This window comes from Betta splendens, chromosome 2 (genome assembly GCF_900634795.4).
Source record: "Betta splendens chromosome 2, fBetSpl5.4, whole genome shotgun sequence".
NCBI lineage: Eukaryota > Metazoa > Chordata > Actinopteri > Anabantiformes > Osphronemidae > Betta > Betta splendens.
In genome coordinates, this window is record NC_040882.2 from 12,445,498 (window position 1) to 12,461,449 (window position 15,952).

At 41.5% G+C, this 15,952-nt stretch overlaps 1 protein-coding gene and 1 pseudogene across 1 annotated transcript in view; one reads left to right on the forward strand and one right to left on the reverse strand.

The window, feature by feature from the left end:
* The window catches only part of LOC114851366 (zinc finger protein 260-like), a 14,809-nt pseudogene extending 10,543 nt beyond the window's left edge, over positions 1 to 4,266 (reverse strand).
* Positions 1 to 15,952, forward strand: part of LOC129603091 (uncharacterized) — a 506,300-nt gene that overhangs the window by 41,410 nt on the left and 448,938 nt on the right. The gene's annotated exons all lie outside the window — the stretch shown is intronic.

The following is a 15,952-nucleotide window of genomic DNA, read 5'->3' on the forward strand; positions in this document are numbered from 1 at the left end:
TCTTGTCTTGGAAGCTCGGTGTTCCTTCCTTTGGATAACAAGACATGACGATGCAGAAGTGAGAAAGCAAACATTCTCACTCACAGCGAGATAAGGTGGCACAAACAATTCCATTGGTGCAGAGAGACATTCCACCAGAGCCAGAGAAAGGGGTTAAAAGGCAGAAGCAACTTGAGGATCGTGGGCTCTTTGCATCACACCTTCGTGGTGAATGCATTGATCTCCCCAGCTGGTTTTTGGTTTGTTGATGTGCACGATCAACATCCATGCTTTTTATTTGCTTTCCCCATTATATTTATTTTCTTTATTATTTCAATAAATCGCACAAAAGGACAACTCTCTCATCTGCTTCTTTATGGAAAATTTCCACCACAACTTATATTTATATAGCATACACCTTACTAAAAGCAATAAAAAATGTATTAGGTCAATATGTATTTAGAACCAAAACTATGTTTGTAAACCAGAGTTCTCAGGTACGTTATGATTAATCTGTAAATAGTAAAACGTTCTAAAATTGTTTATGGATTTCTGAGATACTGATTTATTCCATGCATGTGTAATTGTCTGATATACTGTATATTAAATGAGTTCTGTAATGAATGCACTCAAACATACTGGCTCTAGTCCTGGATCATCAACCATACATGACAGTAGGTTTGGCAATTGGTTCAGGAGTCTTGAGGTAAGATTTACCAAAATTTTTATTTATTTTATTAATAAAAGTAATAAACACATGCAATATCTTGACAGCAACAGTTGCCGTCACACCATGCCTCTGTAGGCATTCACTGTTCCCACATTGGCACTTAATTACAAATACTTAATTAAAAAATATAAGCTGCAGCTGAAGATCCCATTATGGATAAATCATTTTGACACAACAGCAGCACGAGAAAGAAAAAAACATGTAAAAATGAGTTTATATTAGTTTATTGAGCTATGCTCCCAAACAGACTGTAGTTGTGTTATAAATATTCTGTTAATTAATTGAGGCTGCTTATTGGCAACCATTAGTATTAGCGTTAGCAGCTAATCAAGTTGCGTATTATATAAATCAATAAATTAAATTAAATGTGAAATTGCCAGTTAGATGTACCTTGCGACAGTTGAAGTGTAACCCCTTCAACAGCCTCCCATTTAACTTCAGAGTCAGATTTTGGATCAAACATATGATTGAACTCCACTACAAGAACAAGGTAGCCAGTTTCGCTGTTACTTTGGATTCATTACCCGTGACTTTTGATCCCCACGGCGGATCACAGCTATGCGCTTCCTCAAAAGGGTGTGGCGATCAACTTCGCTTGCAACACCCCTAAAATAGAGCGTTGTGGATAAGAGCTTAAAACACACATTTTCACTTGGGCCGTTTAGACGATCTACAGAGCGTTTTGGCTTGAAAAGTTAGACACCCTACTAAGACATCAAGGTCCAATTCTTTAGCATTGTGTAGCATGAAAAAAAGTATGTGCATGGGCCTTTAATACAATTCATCGGGTAATGGAAAATTTAATTTATTTACTTAAATTAACAGTAAAACCATTGCTAGAGGGGGCATCACATCAGTTACATAACTGTTCTGAGATCTGAGAGACTGGAGTGCATTTGAACATTAGGACCAAGAGGCGACACACACTATGTCAGTGCTCAACTCAAATTCTGCTTACAATGTTACAGTGAGGCTTGTGGAACCGAGGCTCGTCCGTACAGGGTCTGCAAACAAAGGTTAAAGATCTGAGTGCAGTCCACACCATGAGTGGGGGACAATGATAAAAAGATAGCTTCTGAAAGATGGAGCGCGTTCTCAGAGTAAAGTTTTTTCAAGATACGAGGGACCTTAGACGGGCCTGACGTTGAGCAAATACTTCAGGATACACTCTACCACCAGGTCTAGTTTGTTTCCATTTTGCGGAGACGTCCGTGGAAAGGAATTTGGTAAATTGTTCCAGCCAGAACAGGAAAAATCTAAAGCAGGATTTTCCAGTCAAAAACTCACATTGTTACCGATGGTCTGATGTTTCTTTATTCTTTTGGGTTTATATATCTTTTTATTTCAAAAAACCACGCACGCACATATACACACATTTTTTAAATTAAAATCTAGTGGGTGTGGCGAGGGATTTAGGGTATTAAAAATGTAGTTTTTTTATCTTTCTTGATAAATATTAGAGTAATATGTTTCTGTATCTTAAGTTGTTACAGGTATCTAGTCTACAGAGGCTAGTGAGCTGGTGCTGAGGATTTCAGGGGTGAAGAATCTGATGGATAAAACACTCACTGTATGTTGGATTTAGACCACTTGTGGAATAACCTCATTTAACATATGAGTAGAAATGTGTTTGTTTGTCAGTGCAATATTCAAGAATCTTTTAAGCAATTGAATTTTTATTTATATTTACACATGCTTTTTTCTTATTATTGGATACCTTTATGTCTTACCATATAAGAAACAGAAAAAACATGTCATTTCAATGCTATGTTTTCCCGAATAAAAGTGTTTTCCCTCATTAAAAAAAAGAGTTAAGTGAAATATATAACAGTCAAAGCCAACTTTATTATCAACCAGAAAATACATCAGGGCTCCGAAGGTGGAAGAAACTGTTATCTTCACACTCTAATGTGCAATGTATACGTTACTGGGTGACTTGAAAAACCTGGGGATTCAAGGATAGATGTTTTTGCAGGGCCTTTCAGTGGGAATGCTTTACTGAATGTAAAGTAGGATAAAGAAACAATGTTCTGGGTATGTATTAAAACTTGGTTATCTTGGTAGTTTTGGTTCTGCAGCAAGACAGGTATTAACTATTTGGAAGACTTTGAGCGTAGCAGTTCTCAACGAGATGGAGGCTGAAGGTGTCCTCACCATCACCTCATCAAAAAAGGTAAATCACTAACAGCGTACTACAATGGATTTGCAGCGTACCTTATGTCAAAAGAAAACACAATATTCGCCAGGTACAAGTTCCACGAAAAGACAGAAGAGAGCGGTTAGTCATTTGAGCAATTTGTGACAAAGCTCAAGCTGTTCGTAAAAGACTGTGGTTACGAAAAAGGTCAGGGACCGAATTATATCCGCCACTAACTCACCTCACGTTGGAGAAAATCTATTTAGCCAAAGGCTAACACTGGACAAGGCAATTGATATTGCCCGCTCTTATGAGCTAGCTCAAGTGCAGTTAAAAGCCATGGCTTGTGACACTCATGAAGTACAAAAGTAACAAAATGTCCAATATTTATAACACAACATGCTTTTCAGCAGTGAAAAAGTATCCCTTAAGGTCTGCACAAAGGCAGGACACGGTGTGTTCAGGGTCCGGTCCTCTGGCAAAAAATTCAGGGTATTGAGATCCTGAACAAAAAGACCAGTTTACTACAGTAGAACAGAACTAATCAATGGAACAAAACACCATGACTTAACCAGCTGCTTTCTACTGGAATGACAACATACACAACAACAACAACTCTGCTGCACTAACATTCGTTTATATTTTGTTTACACTGCTATTGATTATTTTGTCATTTTTTATTGTCAACTATACGTTTGTGCAACGACAACAAAGATGCATCCATCCGTCTAAAGGTTTGTCTTACTGTAACTAGTCAGGTCGCTGTAGCCGCTAACACACAGTTAGCCTCATCTCCATTATTTATACAAAGTTTAATTAGCTGCATTTCAGCTCAAGCCTGTGTTTACTGGAATATGTCTTAGTCTCTCTCACACTCACTCACTCACTCACTCACTCTCACACACACACACACACACACACACACACACACACACACACACACACACACACACACACACACAGTCAGTTTCCATTTTCAGAGAACAAAAGCTCCTCTCCTCTGCAGAGCAGCGTCTGTATGTTTCCACGCATCCACAGCCTGGTTTTACTTTGTTCTGTCACAACATCCACATCTTTGCATTAGTGTCGCTATGAGCCGCTTTTAGCGGTGAAACAGCACCGACCTGTTGATCTGTGGGACCAGCGTGGTCACGGTCCTGCTGCTCCTCCTCAGCTCCGCTAATGGACCGGTCCTGGTCGGTTAAACTCGGGTCCTGTTCCTCCTCCTTTATTCCGTAAGTGGACCGGTGCTGCCCAATTAAACTCGGGTCCTTCTGTTCCTCCTTCTTTATTCCACTAGTGGACCGGTCCTGCTCGGTTAAACTCGGGTCCTGCTGCTCCGTATCGCTCTGCTTCCGTTCTTGATAGACGTCCACGTCCTCTTCTTTCATTTCCAGTTTGTACTGATCCATTTCTGTCACGGTTCCTAGAATCCAGCAGCAGAACAAAGACAATACATCTCACAGATTCCCGCCTAGTCTTTTTCTTCTTCGGTGGTGTTCCCCTTCTTCTTCTTTAGTGTTTTACGGCGACTCGCATCCTTAAAGTTACACTACCGCCATCTACTGTATCCGACCTCCCTCACACCCTCTTACACGACATGTAAAACGCTAACAGAGCATTCAGTCATCTCTCTGATCCTCCAGCTTCCAACACACTTAAATACACATCTTTCTTTCATACTTCCCTAATGCTCCTAACTATTACTTACTTACAGGCGCGCGCACGCTTCGATCGTTCTTTCTTTTCTGTATTTTCCCTTACTTTTTACCAACTGCATGTGATTTTCTTTATTTAGTCTTAGTATTTGAGGTGCGCCCTCTCTGATTGTGTGGTTCGAGAGATTTTTTTTGTCCGTTTTTTTTCACTTTTTTGTATATGATTTATACTTCCCTCATCCGCAATGCCAGTGCGCACGAGCAGAACTTTGATTACACCTGGAATCAGCTGATCTCACGGCCGCAAAACGATGGGATGCCGAAGAGGCAAACCTGTTGGTGGAGGGAATAAAAACCGAAGACAGGCGCTGCGCAATGGTGAGAAGATTCAAGCCGCATGTCCCTTATTTTTTATTAACAACAAGTGGTCCCTTCCTGGGCATGTGACGGTCAAGAGCAGATTTGCAGGTATGATAAACCAAATCACATAGTCTGATACCTGATCTGAAGAGGCGGAACTCTCCACCACTGGATGGATCCATCCTCCTCCCCTGAAGTGACCACTGCCCTTGGGGTATTTAACAGCAGTGACACCCTAGTGGAATCGGATTCCCTCTAGCTTCAAACTTGTTTCGCCTTCTTCTTTTTGCGTCGCACTACTTTTCTTTACTTTCTTCTAAATTTTGTAAGCTAACGTCAAACTTAGAAGTATGAACAAACAGAAGTTTTTGTTACTCTTGAAGACATAAAGAAACTCCAACGAAACTGAAACCATAACCAACCATCTTCAATTTACTGGCTATTTTTTATTTAAGTAATTCAATTCGATTACAGTCCGTTTTCGTTTTTGGGCTAGTTTCAGTAGCGCTGCCACTTTTAAACACCGTGGAAAATTCAACCAGCTGACTGACTGTAACTTGGCTGACCCCAAGCCGTCATCATCACCACAGGTGACGATTCCTGGCCCAGAGGCCGTGGCACCTGGTTTCAGGAGACGCTGCACAGCGGCCTACAGCTCTAAACTAAGGCAAGACGAACATCTCTAATCCTCTGAGAATTCTGGTATTTCTCAAAGCGCTAAAATTGAATATTCCAAATTCATTAGTTCTCCTTAGGTTTTATAAGTTAGAAAAAATTACTCTATTATCTTGGTCAAAGCCATCACAGACTTTGGTATTGACCATCATTTATCCTTTTATTCATTTTTTGCAGATTGCTCTGTTTACTGTGATTGTGTTTACAATGTGTTCATTGATTGCCATTAACATTATTTGTCACATAAAGCGTTCATCACAAACACACCCTCATTCACCATCATTCTATTCTCTATTCGTGCATTGCTGATCATTTCATGCCCATTGTCCGTTTGTTTGAGTATTTTTATTTTAGTTTATTCTTATATCCAGTAGTATTAGTTTAAAAAAAAAGAACGTTAAAATGAATCTGTTTTTGTCTGCATCGTTCTTACGATTTAATCAGATGTCACTGAACTGCATCAAGAATTCTCGACATTAGAGAGTGATTTGGTTTTATCACAAGAAAGTTGTTATTGTTAATCGTTACCAGTAACTCATTAAATTGACATCTGGCGTTGACTAGTGTTTGTTACCCTGCAATCTCCAGTACAAGGGACCAGGTCGGCCTCACTTTAAAGTGGTTATTTTATTAGCCTGCTTGTGGTGACAATACAGGTTTCCAATGAGCTGATATATGCTTCAGCATCAGTGATCCTAGAGGTGCTTGGCTATAAGAGCCATAGGAAACAATACCCAACCACCATGGAAACGAAGGTTGGAGGCAAAAATTGAGGCAGCTCGGAGGGAAGTGAGCCAAAAGACAGAGGCCCAGAGACCGCTGGGGTCTAGTGCTTTTTAGTTTGATATTATTGCAGAAACAGGTTTGTTTTAAAGCTGAAATCCCGCTTGTATCAATCTAGTCAACACCAGATGTCAATTCAATGAGTTACCTGCTTAAATCTGAAGAACAACGCACACAAAAACAGATTGCTTTTAAAGTTTTATTACTCTAACCCTACGGGATATATGAATAACATAATATGGAAATACTCAAACAAACAGAACAGAAAATGAGAAAACAATCAGAATGAGATGATCAGCAGTGAATGAATCAATGAGTGAAAACACAAGGAACAGGTCAAGACCTCAGTGATTGAGGCTCTGTGTGTGATTGATCAAGTTAAAAGAGTATTGTCTCTAACTTATACAAATCTAAGGACAACTAATGAATTTGTAATATTCTTTTTTTAATGCTTGAGAAACACCCAGACTTCTCAGAGGATTAGAGATGTTCGTCTTGCCTTAGTTTGGAGCTGTAGCCCGCTGTGCAGCGTCTCCCTGTTACCAGTTGGTTGAGCAGGCGTGCCCTCTCTGGTCCAGGTGCCACGGCCTCTGGGTCTCTGATGATGACGGCTCGGAGTTCAGCAAAGTAACAGTCAGTCAGCAGGTTGATTTTCTCTACGGTGTTTCAAACTAGCCCAAAAGGGAAACGGGCTGGAATCTAATTTAATTAGTTCGATCAAAAATAGCGAGTCAATTAAGGACTGGTTGTAATAGATTCAGTTTCGCAGAGTTTCTTGATGACTTTATAACGTAACAAAATTCGTTGTTTTGACTAGTTTTGAAGGTAGATTGAAATCCGATTCGCCTAGGGTGTCACTGGTTTAAATACCCCTGGGGCAGTGGTCACTGCAGGGCGGAGAAATGAGTTCAACCAGTGGTGAAGAGTTCCACTCTCTTCAGATCAGGTGCCCAAACTATTTGATTTGGATCGCTCCTAAATCTGGGATAACTAAGCTTTCCTCCTCTTTTCATCAAAGCTCAAAGTTCCATTCACACCATAACACAAGTACACATGTAATGATCACTTTGACACTCAAATGAGCAGAGAAGTCAGAATGGTTAAACAGCAATATTAAATGCATAGAATATTAAGGATTTCATACGTGGTCCCTTAAAAACGCTGTAACAAATGAAATGGTATTCATGATGACTGGTCTTGTCCCTATGTAACACCAAGCAACACTAAAACTAACACAAATAATAAACGCAAGCAAAATCAATTATAATTGGCTTAATCTAGACATTACTAATTAAACAATTGTAAAACTTAAAAATGTAATACAATAATGAGGATACCTAATTGTAGCCTGGTGGGCATAGTCTATAGGCATGTTGCACAGATTAAAAGAAGTAAAGCAGGTGAGTATCTGTATTTCAACTTTGTACGTTCCCGCAAATGAGAGCATTGTGATAAGTTGAAGTCCCTTTGTAACTTGAAGGAATTTCCTGGCAAGATCTGTAGATCAGGCATTAAACATCACACAGAAAACCAATCTAAGATCAAATGATAACATTTTGTCCCACAGAATACAATGGCAATGGTTTCATGACAGTTGAAAGTTTCTGCTACAACTGAACCAGAACTTGTGTCCAAATGAAGAGTTTTCCTTTTATTACTTCACATCCTGGTTTACGATCCAGATCTCCTGGGCGAGTGGGAGGAGTCCATGAAGTGAGTCTTGGTAGAGAAATTATGAGACAAGTCTTGGTCTGGTTAGTGATAAGGCAGAGGAGGACCCTGGTGAGATTTAGGTTGTGTCACCTAAAAGTATTCATGGTCTTTGATGTGCACTTAGCCATATGTGTGTTGTTTATTTAAAGTCACAGTTCTGTTGTGAGTAGGAAACAGTGTCTAGGAATAGACAAGAATTCTGAGTTCTGGTGAATCGCAGCTTTGTCTCTGTGGAAGGGAGTGAATCTCACACGTTGTGTTAAGTTACCTAGGTCCAGACGTGGGTTGCTACATGGGTGTCTTTTGATCAGGAAGGGAGGAACACCAAGCTTCAAAGACAAGATGCACTAGGTTTTACGGTGTAATGGAAAAATTGTACTTTTATGCTTCTTGTGTTCTTTTCTGACTCTGTATAGCAACCATGTGCTCTGTACTTGATTAGACTCAGCACAGAACATTCTTAGACAAACAAACTATCTAGACAAACTAAACAAACTATCTCCCTCTCAAGGTTCTGTCACACATTAAGTGCTGACATCTAATGTTGTGTTTGACTGAGCGATTGTTTATGGTCTGTGTCTGCCTTTTACCCCCCGGTCTCTGGCTCCTTCCTATGCGATCCCTCACCAGACCCAAGGCCGTAAACCTTGCGCATTCAATCCTTGAAGCTCTGTGTCCCTTCCCTTCTGATAGCATGGCACCCAGGATGCAGGAGAGAGAATGTAAACATCTTCACCCACACTGTGATAAGGAGATTCCACCAGGCCCCGGGAGAAGGGTTAAAAGGCAGAGACAACCTCAGAACGGGGTGATCTCAGCATTATACCTCCGTGGTGTATGTTCTGATGTCCCCAGCTGGCTTTTTGATTTGCTTTCCTCGTTATTTTTTATTTTCTTTATTATTTCAATAAATTGCACAAAAGGACAACAACTCTCTCATCTGCCTTTATTCCAAAATTTCCACCACAGAAATTACCAGAAAACAGCTTGCTCATGGTGGAAGTGGCCGGCCCTGAAGGAAGCATGCTAGTGCACAGACCATGGACTAGCGCCGACATAGCTGACTTTGCCCACACTCCTCCAGACATCACCGTATCAGGAAAGACATTCGGTGCCAACCTTCTGGCTTTCTCCCAGGAGTACAGACCCACTGGAGCTGAGATTCGTCGCATCCTGGCCAAACGTCTTGCACCTTGTGAATACCAAAAGCTGGCTAGACAATTGCCTGATGTGACACTTGCTCTCAAACACAAAGACTGGACAAACAACTTAAATGATGGATTTGTTGCCGCAGTGAGGACGCTTGTTGCCCACCTCAAAACTGCGTTCCCCGATAAAATCTGTATGATTAAAGTCACTACATGCAAACAACAACCAGAGGAATCAGTTGATGACTTTGTTCACCGCCTCACCACCGCATACAACACACACGGAGGAGTTCATCCTCCCCCTGAAGGAGTGGGAGGACTCATCTACGAGAGTCACCTGTGTGAACTGGTGATGAAAGGCTTACTCCCTGAAGTTTTTGATGCCGTGAAGCAGTCATACATTGGATAGAAAGAAGAAGCGTGTCTGTCTGACCTCACAAGACACGCACGCCATGCTTATGACACTCTCCAGCAGAAGAAGATGGCAAAGAAGGAAAAGCAACAGAGAGAACTGTATCTGTCATCCTTGGAGATGTTCTCTGTGAGCCATAACAACAACAGAGGAGCAGGCAGGTTTCGCGGGCGAGGAAGAGGAAGAGACTTCAGACGGAATTGAGCAGAGACACAGGAGGCGCATCTGGTGATCTGGGAAACATTTGCTACATCTGCGGCGAGATGGGACACAGATGGAGGAAGCACTGCCCCCGGCTACGTCAGGTTCCACCCTCCCGGGCACTCTCTTCTGACTGACTAGAGGAGGAGCCCAGCGAAGGTTTCCGTTCACATGATGACGTAGACGGTACCGCACAGACACACACACACTCGCTCACACTTGATACATGCTCAATAGATTCAAATTCATGCTTGCCTGCTTGCAATGAAGACTTGCTTTCTGCTCAAAATATCCCACAGAGTGATTTTGAAAAGAATAACAAACAGCTAAATGACAACTGCTGCATGACTTTACAGTCAATTGGGTGCAAACAATTTCCTGAGTTTGCTCTGACGGTTCAAGGTGAACATACGGTGTTTTGAGTAGATTCAGGAGCAACAAATTTGGTAATAAAATCTTCCATGTTTTCCAATCCACCTAAAATGAGTGGACGATTTGTGCACACTATAGGTTCGTCTGGCCAGACAATAAAAGAAAAACTTATTGTTCCTCTGTTTTGCACAACTTTAGACGGCAAGACACTCAAACATCCATTTTGCTTTCAAACGTATGCCCAGTTCATCTATTAGGAAGAGATCTCATGTGTAGTTTGGGTATTTCACTGATTTCCACTCCGGAGGGAGTGCAGGTCACAACCACAGACAATGTAAATAATTTTTCCTTTGTTGGTGTTAATTTCACCTTAGAGCCGCTGCTCTACTCTTATCAGTGGCTGCTGAAGGGAGGGGCTGGAACTGAGGCCCTCATACAGGCTGCTCGACAGCTTGTTTCCCCACAAAAAACGACCTTTAAAGATGCATCTGACCTGTCCTGTATAGCACATGTGTCTTCTGGCCTGATGAGAAGTTTGAAAAATCATGGTTACGCACACATGCTGACAAACTGACCTCAACCTCTCTTTTTTGAGATGAACATAGGTCTGCGCTTGCGATTTCTCTCATCAACATCATTACCGCTGAAGGGAAATCCATTTCACCTAAAAGAGCTGAAGCCATTCAGAACCTGCCTAAACCGTGCACATACAAACAGCTTATGTCCTTTTTAGGTATGTGCTCTTATTGCAGGAATTTCATTCCTAACTGCGCTGTCTTGGAGGCTCCGCTTAGAGCTCTGATGCAGACATCTTCTGCATCCACCACCCGCCTCACGTGGACATCTGAGGCTGAACAGGCGTTCACCAACCTCAAACTTGCTCTTCCGCCGGCTTTTACTTTGGGTCTGCCTGACCCTACGCAATCATTCACCTAGACAGTGGATGAGAAACCAGGTAAGATGGTTGCCAAACCACTGGCAGCTCACCCATCACCGGAACTAGCGTTTGACCATTTAATGTTGGACTTCATCGAACTAACGCCAGCAGAAGGTAAAAAGTATTGTTTAGTGATTGTTGATATGTGGTCAAAATGGGTGGAGGCCTTCCCAGCTAAACATGCTAACAGCCATGCAGTTACCAAAGCCTTGCTGACAGAAATAATTCCCAGGTGGGGGATTCCATCTAAACAGCTCACACTTTGCGAACCAAGCCCTCGAGGAATTGGGAAAGTTTCTGAACATTGACAGAAAGCACTGCTCTTACCACCCCCAAAGCGGAGGGGCGGTAGAGAGAGTGAATGGCAGTTTTGAAAAACAAACTGGCCAAATGCTGCTCAGAGTCTCAAGTGGACATTCTTCCCATTGTGCTCTCATACATGAGAATGAGGAGAAGGATGAGAACAAACCTCAGCCCGTATGAGATCCTATTTGGTAGACCTCCTATGATGGGACTCCACCCTGAGACTGAGACTAGGATTTTACCACCTACTGAAAGAAGACGCAATTCTACAGTACTGTAAGAACTTATCCTTTGTTCTTTCTCAAATCTCCCAACAGGTGAAAGCGGCTCTGCCCAAACAGGCGACAGAACCGCTGCACATCATTCAACCAGGGCACTGGGTGATCGTTAAGGAGTTCAGCAGGAAGCATTGGGACTCCAAACGGTGGCGAGGTCCCTTCCAGATCCTTCTGACAACCAACTGTGAAGGTCGGAGAAAGAGCGGAGAAAAGAGCGACTTGGATCCACTCCAGCCACTCCCACAGAGAAAACCACCACTGATGAAAAGAACTGAGAAGGACGACCCTCGCTGTGCTCACACACGCACTGAGGCGAGGCTGCGTTGACCGTTCAGCTAAAGGTGTGAGCCAAGCGCCGCCTGAAGCTGCGCCGGTGAATCACACTATCAGACCATACATCTACACACACGCTCCTGAGAAAACACACACACGAGCAGCCTTGAGTTGCCGACGCTGGACGACGTGTAGACTCTTCACATCACGGGAGTGACAGTGACTCAGACGACATTGGGAGGAAACCTGGCGGTGATAACAAATCCCAAGTGTCTCTGTGACCAGCTGATTGCAACCTGAAGAACTCCAAAGAACTGTCAAGGTGTCAACAAACAGGTTGGAAACAATCTAACACCACTATTCAACAGGAAGAAGACATTGATTGTGACCCTGTTGTTTTGATCTTCACTGTATGTTACTTTGATATTTGCTCTAAATTGTGTGGTTAATTTACATGTATGCCTCTCTGTGATTTCATCCAGTATTTCTGAACAAAACATTTTACGACAAGCAGAGTTGTTTACACTTGATTCACTTTCGCACAAATTTTTATCTTCCACTGACGCAAAATGACATCCACCAGACGAAACACGATAAAGATGATTGTCATATCGACGACGACAGCAATATGCGTTGTCACTCTGACATTCACATCAACCGAAGACACTCTTATCCACCGCACACCGGAGTCACCCACAAATCGATCATGCTTAGTTTTTGCCCCTGTGGTGGAAATTTTCCATAAAGAAGCAGATGAGAGAGTTGTCCTTTTGTGCAATTTATTGAAATAATAAATAAAATAAAAACAATGGAGAAAGCAAATAAAAAGCATGGATGTTGATCATGCACATCAACAAACCAAAAACCAGCTGGGGAAATCAGTGCACACACCACGAAGGTGTGATGCAAAGAGCCCACGATCCTCAAGTTGCTCCTGCCTTTTAACCCCTTTCTTTGGCTCTGGTGGAATGTCTCTCTGCACCAATGGAATTGTTTGTGCCACCTTATCTTGCTGTGAGTGAGAATGTTTGCTTTCTCACTTCTGCATCGTCATGTCTTGTTATCCAAAGGAGGAACAACGAGCTTCCAAGACAAGATGCATTCGCTTTAACAGCCTTGGGTCTGGTGGGGAGTCAGATAGGAGGGAGCCAGAGTCTGGGTGTAAAAGACAAACATGTACAGATGACTATATCTGGTGTTTAAGGGCTATCATCTCAGGGTGTCTGATCAAAACAACAATCTCTGTACAGGTGAGTTGAGGTAGAGGCAGAGACAGATCCAGATGGGGAAAAACTTTATCTGCATGAGGATCAGCAACACAGACTTTGAGTATATGGGTGTGTGTGTGGTTTTCCTACAGCAGAAACAAATACTAAGTATTAAGAAATTATCAATAAACAGTTAAAGTACAAGACATGACTGAAGCCTGTTAATAACATATATGAAAGATATACAACATGACTTATAGAAGCTCTATTACACGGACACATTGAGAACAAGCAACAGGCTTAGCGGTCGCAGCACCAAAAGCTAGGCTACATGGCTAACGGTCAGTGTTCTAAACGTCACAAAATAATATACGAATACCTGCTATAGATAACTGAAAACTGGCGTCTCTGTACACAAACACCAACACAATAACTATCCATTATAAACGACATTACTTACTTTATTAGAAACACCAACACAATAACTATCCAGTATAAACGACATTACTTACTTTATTAGACGCACACTGCTAAATACTCATAATGTCCGTGCAATGCAAATGCGTCTTCCAAAACAAATCTCCGCTGACACAAGGAAGCCAGCTCTAGAGCGCCACCTACTGGCCAAAAACAAGAACCAACAGTACTAAACTAAAGTTAAACTACAATCTTTTGTACAAAACATATATCATAAATTATTAGTCACTCAAATGGAACATCAGATGTTTAGACTTGATGTACGTCAGGGCACAAGAGATTATTTGTTTGTGTAAGAATGTTCAGTTCAGTATTGTACAGTACAGTTCAGTGTATTAAGTCAAAATTCAAAAATACACCTTCACATAAAATGCAAGTAACTTAGGGATAAAAGGTTGGGAGCTGTTTTGGTGGGTAGTTATACAAGAATAACCTCTGTATAAGCATGTGAAGAAAATAAGTCAATAATCATATTTGTATCAGATTATATTTTGTGGTCAGATAGCTTAAGACCATCGTCAAAGTCATTACGTGAATTAGAGTTAGGGTTTTTGAACATAGTGCATTGTGTCATTTCATACGAGAGTGTTGCTGAGGTCATGATGAGACCTCTAACCAGTGGGATAACGCAAAAACCAAACAAGAGAATCACAGCCATCTCAATGATAAAGGAAACAGCTGCGGACATGAGAACAGATCTCTATTTTCCAGACATTTCGTCTAGCCAATTTCAAGAGGAAAGAACCTATACCAGAGTTAGCTGAGACTCTGAAGGCCGTGTAGCGCCTTCGCTACAATACCATTAGAATCAGTGTTATTCAGGATGTAAGTACAACATGCGTCTCTAAACATAACACAAACGCCTCTTTTCTCTGCTAACAACGTGTCGATTCGATTGTAATGTAATAAAGACAATTAAAGTATGATAGCCATAGGTTTCCGATGGGATTCTGTTTCATATAATCTTAAGATAGTTTTCATTCTTTCGGATCTTTAATTGTACATTTGCGTCTAGAGCGAATAGGAGATTCAGGGATTTAACCAGAATGATGATACGTTTTGTCTCGTAACCTCTGTCATCTGTAAATGAAGGATAAAAAGTAATTGTAGCAGTGACTAGAGTGATTGTGAGCAAATTAAACACCAAGTCAACTTCAGGATATTTAAACTTAGTGTTGTTGTGAAATTTTCTTCTTCAAAAGTAGTGTGCTGATCACAGAGACACTTGGGATTCGTTATCACCGCCAGGTTTCCTCCCAATGTCGTCTGAGTCACTGTCACTCCCGTGATGTGAAGAGTCTACACGTCGTCCAGCGTCGGCAACTCAAGGCTGCTCGTGTGTGTGTTTTCTCAGGAATGTGTGTGTAGATGTATGGTCTGATAGTGTGATTCACTGGCGCAGCTTCAGGCGGCACTTGGCTCACACCTTTAGCTGAACGGTCAGCGCAGCCTCGCACAGCGAGGGTCGTCCTTTGTTGTCTAAAGAACACAACACCAGATCTTCTTAACGTTTTATTATACTAATACTACTGGATACATGGAAATAAATATGCAGACGGAAAACAAGTATTAAAATAAATGAACACAGATACATGAATCTTAATACCTAGAAGTGTGGTGAATTATGGACAGACAAACGAGCATTCTTTATGAACCTCTCAGTATCTAAGAGTTACTACTGAATTTGGAAGGCTCCTTTCAGAGCTTTGAAGAAACGATCAGCGCCCTCAATGAAATCAAAGGAGATATTGATCTTGTCTCTCCGAAGCAGTAGGAAGCTTTTAGCGTCCTTTGATACCATCCTGTCGAAGCTTCCTCCAGTCCAGTTGCCAGGGCTCCTGGAATCACATTCGCCGTCTAACTGTGGAATGTTCTGGCCCGAGTTTGTTACGACTTAGTGAAGCAGGCCTGGATCATGTAAGAACATCAGCTGGGTCCAAGAAAACAGAGCTTCTTCACAGCTTAAGAGGTAAAAATGACTGGAGCTATAGGAATGGCTCAATCTGGGTATTACCAATCAAACATATTGTAGTGTTGAGGTATCTGAAATCATTACATAATTACCATGTCTATAGATCTTTACCTGAGAACATAAGTATATACAGTGAGGAAAATAAGTATTTGAAGACAGCGAGCAAGAGACATAATCCAGAAAAAGAAATATTACAATGAAATCACTGTGATTTTTTAATTTTTTTTTTATTTGCATGCAAGCTGCAAAAAAGTATCTTTTATCCTATAGTTTTTTTTAGTAAAATCTCCATCTCAGCACACTAGCTCAGATCAAATGTCCCCTCTGATGGGCAGG